The 11,350-nt window shown below is 43.9% G+C and overlaps 1 protein-coding gene across 1 annotated transcript in view; it reads left to right on the forward strand.

The window, feature by feature from the left end:
• Positions 1-1,417: 1,417 nt before the first annotated feature.
• The window catches only part of LOC128688952 (BTB/POZ domain-containing protein 6), a 189,176-nt gene continuing 179,243 nt past the window's right edge, over positions 1,418-11,350 (forward strand). The window contains exon 1 of the mRNA XM_053777020.2: positions 1,418-1,638. The gene's annotated coding sequence lies outside the window, so the exon portion shown is untranslated. The remainder of the gene's footprint in view (positions 1,639-11,350) is intronic.

The raw sequence follows: 11,350 nt of genomic DNA on the forward strand, positions 1-11,350 counted from the left end.
CACAAGGTGAGATAACGTATGCACCTGCACCTCTACATGGCCTTCCATGACCTAACCCCCACCTAACCTCACTTTGTGTCGACCATTGAGATATCTTGTAAATTCATACGACTGCAAACACAATAGGGCGAGCTTGTACAATCATAATTATATTATTAGCTGCAGTTTAATTTTGTGATTAGGAATCAGCACATCCACATACAAAAAAAAAAGTTACGTGTGTCCATTGTCTATTGACAAGTGTCTTTGATAAATGATAACTATTACACAAAATTAAATTGTCGCCAATATAATTATGATCATAATACATTCTTTGATGGCATACCATACAGTATGCATAGGAGTGAATGCCATTAATATACCAGTGGAGCTAGATGTTCTAGTATTTGAGGAGATCCATCTTTATTATTATTATTATTATTATTTTTATTATTATTATTATTATTATTATTATTATTATTATTATTATTATTATTATTATTATTATTATTATATTCAGGGATGTACTAAACCGTTAAGGATTAATCAGCGTCCTCTGGAACATGAAATAATTACGCATGATCCTAAATCCCTATGTCCATCATTGGGATTTAGACACTTCCCTTTCAGGGAGATCGATCTTTAGCATCTGGACCATAGATTCCCTTGCTAATATCGTTTTGCTACCATGGAGAAGCTGTGGCTATAAGGGGTATGAGAACAGATGTACCACGAAAGCTCCGTTGTTGTGGTAAGAGACACTAGGTAGGATCACAGATGGTGACGCAGACACAGACAAGTCATGGAGGTGCGGCTGTAATAATTTATGTGATATATCAAGGTATGATATTAGTGTAAACATATGATACCAGATATTATAAGCAAATATTTTAAATTTTCTTGTAACAGATAAATTATAAATAGTAAATGTATACCCAGATGGACTCATGGTAATCTCTTTTGGTTGCTAATACCTAGTAATTTTGTGCACCTGTGCTCCTGCGATAACATCTACAAGATGGCTATAAGTGGAAAATAAACTAGCTACAGCTGTCGACGTGATGGATACAGAGTGAACAGTAAACTAACCGTTACTGTCCACAGGATGGGTATGGGGTGAACAATAAACTAACGCTTCGGCGACAAAGTCAAATCGAGATTAGATAGTGTATAAGGTAGGCAGAAGAGGCAGTGAACAGACCAGTAGGTAAAAATACAGACAAAACAACTCGAGCCTTTATTATAACAATGTTTTGCTCTTGGAAAAATTGTCTTTCGCTGCTTTATATGTCCTGTCATCCAATGTGTACGGTGTGTGGCAGACTGCACAGAACTAGCAAGAACTGGAAGAGCTACCGCCCTGTTCTCCCACATTCGTATTCCCGTCATTACTGCTACGCTGAGTCAAGTGGGACCTCGGCTTGCTGGGGTTTAGTTAGGAGTCTTGCCTTCTCCGGGCCGGCTCTTCGCTTTTCCAGCGCTCAGTCGGGCCTAATTAATTGAGACTTTGCAGTGAACAGCTATAATGTGAGCTCTGTAGTGCTTATGTATGCCCGTGAAGCACGCCAGAAGAGAACATTAATTAAGAACTCGGGTGAAGCCGATGCTCATCTTATCGTTTCTTCTCACGTGTCTGTTCAGTGGCAACATTCCGTGGTGGTGAGTATCAGAATGGATGTATTGTTATAGTATCATACGAGAAGCTGATCCTCGGTCAGTTACATCATAATACCTATTATTCAGCCAGTACGTTTTAAATTATTATTAAAAGGCGATACCCACTGATAGGTGAGTGACAGAACGATAACGTCCCGCATGAATTCCTACCATGTTATACACCTGCACGACGCTCCTCCATGTTAACCATACCCCGCACGTCCGCACAGTTTCCTTCTGCTCTCTACTATCGCTCTGTAGACTTGTGTTTTCCTCAGCTTTCACACTGTTTTCGTTTATCGTTCTCTATCACTTAGTGTCTTTTACCTTCGTAATCACCCTCTTGACTCGCTTTACCTTCATTTTCATCCTCTTGATATATTTTACCTACACTATCACCCTCCTGACTCATTTTTCTTTCGCTATCACCCTCTTTTGTTTTCGATTTTTTTCTTTGCAATTGGCCTCTAGGCATTGTGTCGTCGTCTATCGCTCTGCACGTGTCCTTGTTCCTTGTTCACCTTCTCTCTATTAAATTATTTACACGATTTAATTTACAAAGTTAAACTAATTCGTGACACCATCATTCGATTTGTTTGAGTAGATAAGTTTTTATTGTGACAACATTTTACTCAGGGTAAAGCTTTATTAAAAGCTTTATAAAAGCTTTATAAAAAGCTCTACCCTGAGATATACTGGCGTAACGCCAGTATATCCAGAAGACTGAGACACTTATGCAACATATAGGAATCTTTATTGAAGAAACGTTTCGCCACACAGTGGCTTCATCAGTCCAATACAAAGCAGAGAGGTGTAAGGAGGGAGGAGTTTGAGGTAATCAGTCCCTCAACCTGGAGTCGATGTGTTTAGCCCATCAGTCTTGCAGAAAGTACAGTATAGGGCCAGAGAAGTGGCTTATATACTGTAGTCAGGTGCTTCGACTCACCTGACTACAATATATAAGCCACTTCTCCAGCCCTATGCTGTACTTTCTACAATATTGATGGACTGAACACATCGATTCCAGCCTGAGGGACTGATTACCTCAAACTCCTCCTCCTTTCTGCTTTTTGCTTTTTTACATAAGTGTCTCAATCTTCCACATGTCGGTTTTCAAAACCGTTTATCACCAGTATATCCAGTTTCGATATTTTACTCATTTCTTTACGCTCCACACTTATTATATGTACTTATTAACTTTACACTCTTTATGTCAGGCTATTAATAGCATGAACTCAGAGTACTGCTGCCTAGTAACCGTTCTGTCACATTCACCTCTATCTAAACTCCCCTCTGCTCGCTACTAAAAAACAGTCTCCCAGTTTTCGCTCCTGCCACTGATCCCCTTTGCCATTCAGTCGTTACCCGATATTTGCAACTGTAAAGCTCCTGCCTCACAATCGTCGCTTCCATCACTAAGCCTTTCGTCATCCAGGTGTCTTCTCGATATTGAGCATTGTAAAGCTCTTGTAGCAAAGTCGTCGACTCTATGATCACCATTCCCTCTAATACCCGGTTCGCCCATTTGTCGTCTTTAAATTCATCACTTTGAATCCCTGAGAAGTGGCCGCTATATTCACCTGTTGCTAGTCGCTGTCCCTGTCATTAAGCCACATGACAAACATTATATACCTAGTTGTCACAGCTCGCTCTACTAAATCCCCAATATTAGCTTGAAGCTCTAATTCCGTTTCTTCTAACAACATATATAATCACAGCTATTTCTATATATTTTAAGAACAGTGTGTCATTATGTACAATAAAAATTCTGCATAGGTTTCGGATGTTTTATTTTAGTTGTATCTTCTGTAATACCATCTACAGCCCTTCACAATGTTCAGGTGATCTATCTGTATACGAGATTTTGCTATTCTGCTATTCTTAGTTTATTCGCTGGAGTCGGTTCTGTAGCGGGATACCGGAAAGGTGTGTCCAAACCTCCGTTTCTTAAGAAACTTCTAGGCGCTCTTTTCCTATGCACACACACACACACACACACACGCACACACACACACACACACACGCACACACACACACACACACACACACACACATATACACATACACACACACATTCACACACATACACACACATAAACACATATACACACACATACATACATATACACACACGTACACACGTACACACACATACATATACACACACACATATACACACATACACACACATACACACACATGCACACACTTATACACACACATATACACACACATACACACACATATACACACACATACACACACATACACACACATACACACACATACACTCTTTCCTCTCCTAGAAGCATTCTCTTCATTCCCCTTTCCTTCTTCTCTGCCTTTTTTTTATTTTCTTCTTCCACTTCCTTTTTCCTCATAGTCTTTTTCTTCTTTCAAGAGTTGGCAACGCGCCTCCTCTCTTGCCTCTGCCATTTTTATGACCCCATATCTCATATCTTCCCTCTCATCCCTCTCCAGTCATCCTCACTCACCGCTCCATCCACTTCTGGGAGAAGATCCTTGATACGCCGTTTTGGAAATATTATTATTGGACTCAGCAATATCATTAATAAGTAGTACTGATTGTTGTAGGTTTTAGGCTGTATTTTGTAGATTTTTGCTAATGAAGGGAATGTATATAGTGGTTGGAGGCTGTTATAGGTTGCTATTTTGTAGGCTGTTATTGCAGTTGTAAGTTATTGAAGTTGTAGAATGTTGTTGCAGGGTGTAGCCGTTGCAGGATGATGTTTTTACTAGATGAGCGTTTCAAGTTGTTGCTGGTCGTAGTCATCATCATTATCTTGCAATTTCCACGGGTTCTCGTGATCCTTGAGTGTATCGGCAATTCACATTTTCTCAAAAAATATTCAAGCCAAAAAAAGTAAAAAATCTTTGAAAAAAAAAAATACCTCTCGTAAAAAAAAATAACTTGAAACTGGTGAAATCTGTAAGCAGAGTGCCTGGCCACCTTGAAATATTCGCTTGAAAAAGACGCCCTTTGAAATGTCTCTTTGTATAATTTCCTCGTTCGCTTAAAAGTATCATGAACCTATAAAATATGCTTCGACTTCAACCTAGGGTTTCGCAAGCTTTTCTTCAGTGAGCATTCCTTTCCTCCTTCAAGAACGCTTTAGAGACCAGCTCCATTAGAATTCCCTGTCACTTGAAGAATCCCGAGTATATTTTATATAATAGAAAAGCGTTTTTTTCCCTTTCGTTAAAAAAATATCTGAATTTCCAAGTCAACAAGAAACGAAGGGAGAGTTTTTCAAAGTCTTTCTTTCATGGCATGTCAAAAGAGACTTCAGCTGATGTGGAAATTTCTCCTGACACGCGTCAGCTTTTCTGAATTCCGTTTTTGGTCATTTTAACGATTGCCATAGTGACTCTGCTCTCTTATACTGGAAAAGTCAAAGTGTTTGAAAAGTATGTGTTGAGTGATGTACAGTAAATGTGTCCAAGATCGGTATTGCGAGACGTTGGAGTAGTGGAGAATTTAATGGCGTCGTACAAAACAAAATAAATGAAAGTGCACAGGCCTGAGTGATGTTTTAAGAAAGCTAGTTGTATGAAGTGTTAATTGAGTGATGGTTTAAGGAAGCTGGTTGCATAAAGTATTGACTCAGTGATGTTTTAAAGAAGTTGGTTGTATGAAGTGTTCATTGAGTGATGATTAAAAGGAACTTGGCTATGTGAACTGTTTACTGAGTGATTTAAGCTGGGCAGCTTTGTTTACAAGCAAGCTTTTGAAGCATTTATGGGCGAGTGGTGTAGAGCATCACTAGAGAACCTAGGCAGTCTCCATGTAGTGGGTTCGAATCCTGCTGCGATTCTTCTCTGCATATACCCGCCTGTTTCTGCGTGGTTCATTAATACAGAAATCGCTAGTGAGATCAGAGCATAAAGGAGGAGAATGAAAAAGCTTGAAACCATACTTGAGACCCACTGATGTGCCCGGGCTGGGAAGAAACATGGTTTGTAAAGCAAGCTGCCCAGCTTTTGAAGCATCTGTGGGTGAGTGGCGTCGCTTAGGGAACCTTGCCGGTCTCCATCTAGTGGGTTCGAATTCTGCTGCGATCCTTCTCTGTACATACCCGCCTGTTTCTGCGTGATGCATTGATATATATATATATATATATATATATATATATACATATATATATATATATATATATATATATATATATATATATATATATATATATATATATACATATACATCTTCTTTGTTCTTCCCCAATCTTCATGACTTTGCACTTGGTGGGGTTGAACTCCAGGAGCCAATTGCTGGACCAGGTCTGCAGCCTGTCCAGATCCCTTTGTAGTTCTGCCTGTTCTGTGTGTGTGTGTACTCACCTACTTACCTACTTGTGGTTGCAGGGGTAGAGACTCAGCTCCTGGCCCCGCCTCTTCACTGATCGCTACTGGATCCTCTCTCTCTCTGCTTCCTGAGCTTTGTCATACCTCTTCTTAAAACTATGTATGGTTCCTGCCTCCATTACTTCACTTGCTAGGCTATTCCACTTGCTGACAACTCTATGACTGAAGAAATACTTCCTAACGTCCCTGTGACTCGTCTGAGTCTTCAGCTTCCAGTTGTGACCCCTTGTCCCTGTGTCCCCTCTCTGGAACATCCTATCTCTGTCCACCATGTCTATTCCCCGCAGTATCTTGTATGTCGTTATCATGTCTCCCCTGACCCTTCTGTCCCCCAGTGTCGTCAGTCCGATTTCCCTTAACCTTTCCTCGTACGACATTCCTCTGAGCTCTGGGACTAGCCTTGTTGCAAACCTTAGTACTTTCTCTAACTTCTTGACGTGCTTGACCAGGTGTGGGTTCCAGACTGGTGCTGCATACTTTAGTATGGGCCTAACATACACAGTGTACAGTGTCTTGAACGATTCCTTATTAAGGTATCGGAACGCTATTCTCAGGTTTGCTAGGCGCCCGTATGCTGCAGCAGTTATTTGGTTGATGTGTGCCTCCGGTGATGTGCTCGGTGTTATGGTCACCCCAAGGTCTTTCTCCCTGAGTGAGGTCTGTAGTCTTTGTCCACCTAGCCTATACTCTGTCTGCGGTCTTCTTTGCCCCTCCCCAAACTTCCTGACTTTGCATTTGGCTGGATTGAATTCGAGAAGCCAGTTACTGGACCACATGTCCAGCCTGTCCAGGTCTCTTTGCAGTCCTGCCTCATCCTCATCCGATTTAATTCTTCTCATCAACTTCACATCATCTGCGAATAGGGACACTTCAGAGTCTATTCCTTCCATCATGTCGTTCACATATATCAAAAATAGCACTGGTCCTAGAACTGACCCCGCTCGTCACAGGCGCCCACTGTGATACCTCTTCACGTACCATGACTCGTTGCTGCCTCCCTGTCAGGTATTCCCTGATCCATTGCAGTCCCCTCCCTGTTACATGCGCCTGATCCTCCAGCTTCTGCACTAATCTCTTGTGGGGAACTGTGTCAAAGGCCTTCCTGCAGTCTAGGAAAACGCAATCTACCCACCCCTCTCTCTCGTATCTTACTTCTGTTACCTTGTCATAAAACTCCAGGAGGTTTGTGATACAAGATTTGCCTTCCATGAACCCATGCTGGTTTTCATTTATAATCTTGTTTCTTTCCAGGTGTTCGACCACTCTCCTCCTGATAATCTTCTCCATGACTTTGCACACAATACATGTCAGAGACACAGGTCTGTAGTTTAGCGCCTCGTTTCTGTTTCCTTTCTTAAATATGGGGACTACATTAGCTGTCTTCCATTTCTCAGGTAGTTGCCCAGTTTCAAGGGATGTGTTGAAGATTGTGGTTAGAGGCACGCACAGCATCTCAGCTCCTTCTCTAAGGACCCATGGGGAGATGTTGTCCGGTCCCATCGCCTTTGAGGTGTCAAGGTCACTTAGGAGCTTCTTCACCTCCTCCTCAGTTGTTCGTATGTCATCCAACACTTGTTGCTATATTCCCTCTTGATGTTCCCTTCTGTGCTGTCTTCCCACAGCCCCTCCTGTCTCTACTGTAAAAACTTCCTTAAATCTCCTGTTCAGCTCCTCACATACCTCCTGATCATTTCTTGTGAGTTCTCCACCTTCTGTCCTTAATCTCATCACCTGGTCTTTGACTGTTGTCTTCCTCCTTATGTGGCTATACAACAGTTTCGGGTCAGTCTTGATTCTCGATGCTATATCATTTTCATACTGTCGCTGGGCCTCCCTCCTTACCTGTGCATACTCATTCCTGGCTCTGCGACTGATCTCCCTATTTTCGTGTGTTCTCTGCCTTCTGTACTTTTCCATTCTCTATTTCACTTTGTTTTTGCCTCCTTACACCGTCGGGTAAACCAGGGTCTCGTTCTGGTCTTCCCGTTGTTACTGTTGCCCTTGGGAATAAACCTTTCCACTGCCTCCTTGCATTTTGTTGTTACATATTCCATCATTTCATTTACTGGCTTTCCTGCCAGTTCTCTGTCCTACTGGACCTCCCGCAGGAAGTTCTTCAACCCTATGTAGTCCCCTCTTTTATAGTCAGGCTTTTCCCATTCAACTCTTGTTATTCTCTCCACTTGCAGCTCTACTATGTATTCAAAGCACAGAACCACGTGGTCGCTAGCTCCTAGGGGACTCTCATACTTGATGTCCTCAATGTCTGAGCTGCCCAGGGTGAACACAAGGTCCAATCTTGCTGGTTCATCCTCCCCTCTCACTCTGGAAGTGTCCTTAACATGTTGGTGCATGAGGTTTTCCAGCACCACGTCCAACATCTTGGCTCTCCATGTTTCGGGACCCCCATGTGGCTCCAGGTTTTCCCAGTCAATCTCCCTGTGGTTGAAATCCCCCATAACCAGCATCTTTGCTCTGCTGGAGTGAGCTCTTCTTGCCACCTCAGCAAGTGTGTCCACCATTGCTCTGTTGCTCTCTTCATATTCCTCTCTTGGCCTCCTGCAGTTCTGTGGTGGATTATACATCACTGCAATGACCACTTTGTGTTCCCCAGACTGAAGTGTACCTACTATGTAGTCTCTTTCTCCCGTCTCATCTATGCCTTCCATTTTCTCGAATTTCCATCTGTTTTTTACTAGCAGAGCAACCCCACCTCTCCCCCTGCCCTTTCTATCTTTCCTCATGATCTGGTATCCTGGTGGGAATGCATCTGTTATTGTCTCCGTGAGTTTTGTTTCTGTAACTGCTATGATGTCTTGGGACTTCTCATTGATTCTTTCTTGCCATTCCTCATGTTTATTCGTTAATCCATCTGCATTTGTGTACCAAACCTTCAACTTCTGTTCTAATACTGAAACTGTGGTGCGGGGGGTGGGAACAGAGGGATCTGTGTGTGATGGTTGGTTTGGATTGTTCGGTTGCCTTGGGGGTGTCGTGGCTGGGGTCCTTCTGCAGGTGTTTCTGGGGGGTGTGCTTGTCCTTCCATTTGATCCTGGGTTATTCTGCTCTCCTTTTTCATTTCCTCCCATTTCTCCTTTCGTTTTTGAACTCTCTCTTTCATTGTCTTCCTTTCGTCCTGTGTTCTGTCTCGATCGAGGTACACACTCCGGAACTCCTGCTTGCCTCTCAGCCGTGCTTTCTCCTGCAGGATCATGGTTCGGGTTGATTCTGCCTTGAAAATTACTTTGAGAGGCCGATTCCTTTTCTTTGTGAACCACCCAATTCTCCGAAAATTTGCCACCTGGGTCATGTCCCCCTCGCCTATCACCTTCATGATATCTTCAATCACTTTTTTCTCCTGCTTTCTTTCATCATAAGTTTCCCCTTTAGCTTCGTCTAGCCCATAGACAAACACGGATCTCTCCCTTTCCACCTCCCACTGTGACTCCCATTGCATCCTCTGATGTGTTTTAGTTCCTTCCCGTGGAGTGTTCCTTCCTTCAGTCCCTTCCCTAGTTATGGCCCCTATGCTTCTTGGTTTGTCCTTTCTGCTCACCTGTTCCTGGCCCCCACAGGTATCTGGTAGGGTCCCTGCACATGTCCTAGTTCCTTCAATGTCTTCCATCCTCTCATTCTGTCCTAGTGTGCTCCCTGTCTTTGTTTTGGCCCCATGTGGGTTTGACAGGACCTCTGCATACAGTTTAGTTTCCATGCTTCCTTCAGACCTGTTGTCTGTGTCTTATGTAGCCATTGCCGATGCTGATTCTGTAATATCTTTGTCTCTGTGCTGTTTCAGATGTCTCTGCTCCTCTTCTAATCTCTCTATCTTGATTTCTGCTGCTCTGGCCTGTTGCTTCCACCTTCTGCATTCTTCTGCTAACCTCTCTTCCATCTTCCTTTCCAGCTCATCTAGTCTCCTTCCCCACTCTTCCTCCCTTTTTTTGAGCTCTGCCTCCCGTTCCTCCCTCCCAGATTCGTCCTTGGAGCCCCTTGTCCTCATCCTGGTTCTAGGTTCCCCCGTTGCTCCACAGAAGGGGGGACTGGCGGTTAGGGGGAGAGAATAGACAGGAGGAGAGGGGATGGATGGTTGTGGGGGAGGGGGAGGATGTTTATTGGAGGGGTAGAGATAGTTGGGGGAGGGGGTTAGATGGTTTGAGGGAGGGGTAGGTGGCTAGGGTTAGGTGGTTAGGGAAGAGGGAGAGGTGGTTAGGGGAGGGGGGAGTACGTGTTTGAGAGAGAGAGGGGATGGATGGTTATGGGGAAGGGGGAGGATGGTTATTGGAGGGAGGGAGGTAGTTGGGGGGTTAGATGGGTTGGGGAGGGGTTAGGTGGTTTGGGGGAGGGGGAGGTGGCTAAAGTGAGGTGGTTAGGAAAGGGGGAGAGGTGGTTAGGGGAGGGGGGGTATGTGTTTGTGTCAAGTGGTGGAGGGTGTGTGTGTGTGTGTGTGTGTGTGTGTGTATGTGTGTGTGTGTGCGTGTGTGTGTGTGTGTGTGTGTGTGTGTGTGTGTGTGTGTGTGTGTGTGTGTGTGTTTGTGTGTGTGTACTCACCTAATTGTACTCACCTAATTGTGGTTGCAAGGGTCGAGACTCAGCTCCTGGCCCCGCCTCTTCACTGATCGCTACTGGATCCTCTCTCTCTCTGCTTCCTGAGCTTTGTCATACCTCTTCTTAAAACTATGTATGGTTCCTGCCTCCACTACTTCACTTGCTAGGCTATTCCACTTGCTGACAACTCTATGACTGAAGAAATACTTCCTAACGTCCCTGTGACTCGTTTGAGTCTTCAGCTTCCAGTTGTGACCCCTTGTCCCTGTGTCCCCTCTCTGGAACATCCTATCTCTGTCCACCTTGTCTATTCCCCGCAGTATCTTGTATGTCGTTATCATGTCTCCCCTGACCCTTCTGTCCTCCAGTGTCGTCAGTCCGATTTCCCTTAACCTTTCCTCGTACGACATTCCCTTGAGCTCTGGGACTAGCCTTGTTGCAAACCTTTGTACTTTCTCTAACTTCTTGACGTGCTTGACCAGGTGTGGGTTCCAGACTGGTGCTGCATACTCCAGTATGGGCCTAACATACACAGTGTACAGTGTCTTGATCGATTCTTTATTAAGGTATCGGAACGCTATTCTCAGGTTTGCCAGGCGCCCATATGCTGCAGCGGTTATTTGGTTGATGTGTGCCTCCGGTGATGTGCTCGGTGTTATGGTCACCCCAAGGTCTTTCTCCCTGGTGAGGTCTGTAGTCTTTGTCCACCTAGCCTATACTCTGTCTGCGGTCTTCTTTGCCCCTCCCCAATCTTCATGACTTTGCATTTGGCTGGATTGAATTCGAG

The sequence above is a fragment of the Cherax quadricarinatus genome, chromosome 16, assembly GCF_038502225.1.
Source record: "Cherax quadricarinatus isolate ZL_2023a chromosome 16, ASM3850222v1, whole genome shotgun sequence".
NCBI classification, from domain to species: Eukaryota; Metazoa; Arthropoda; class Malacostraca; order Decapoda; family Parastacidae; genus Cherax; species Cherax quadricarinatus.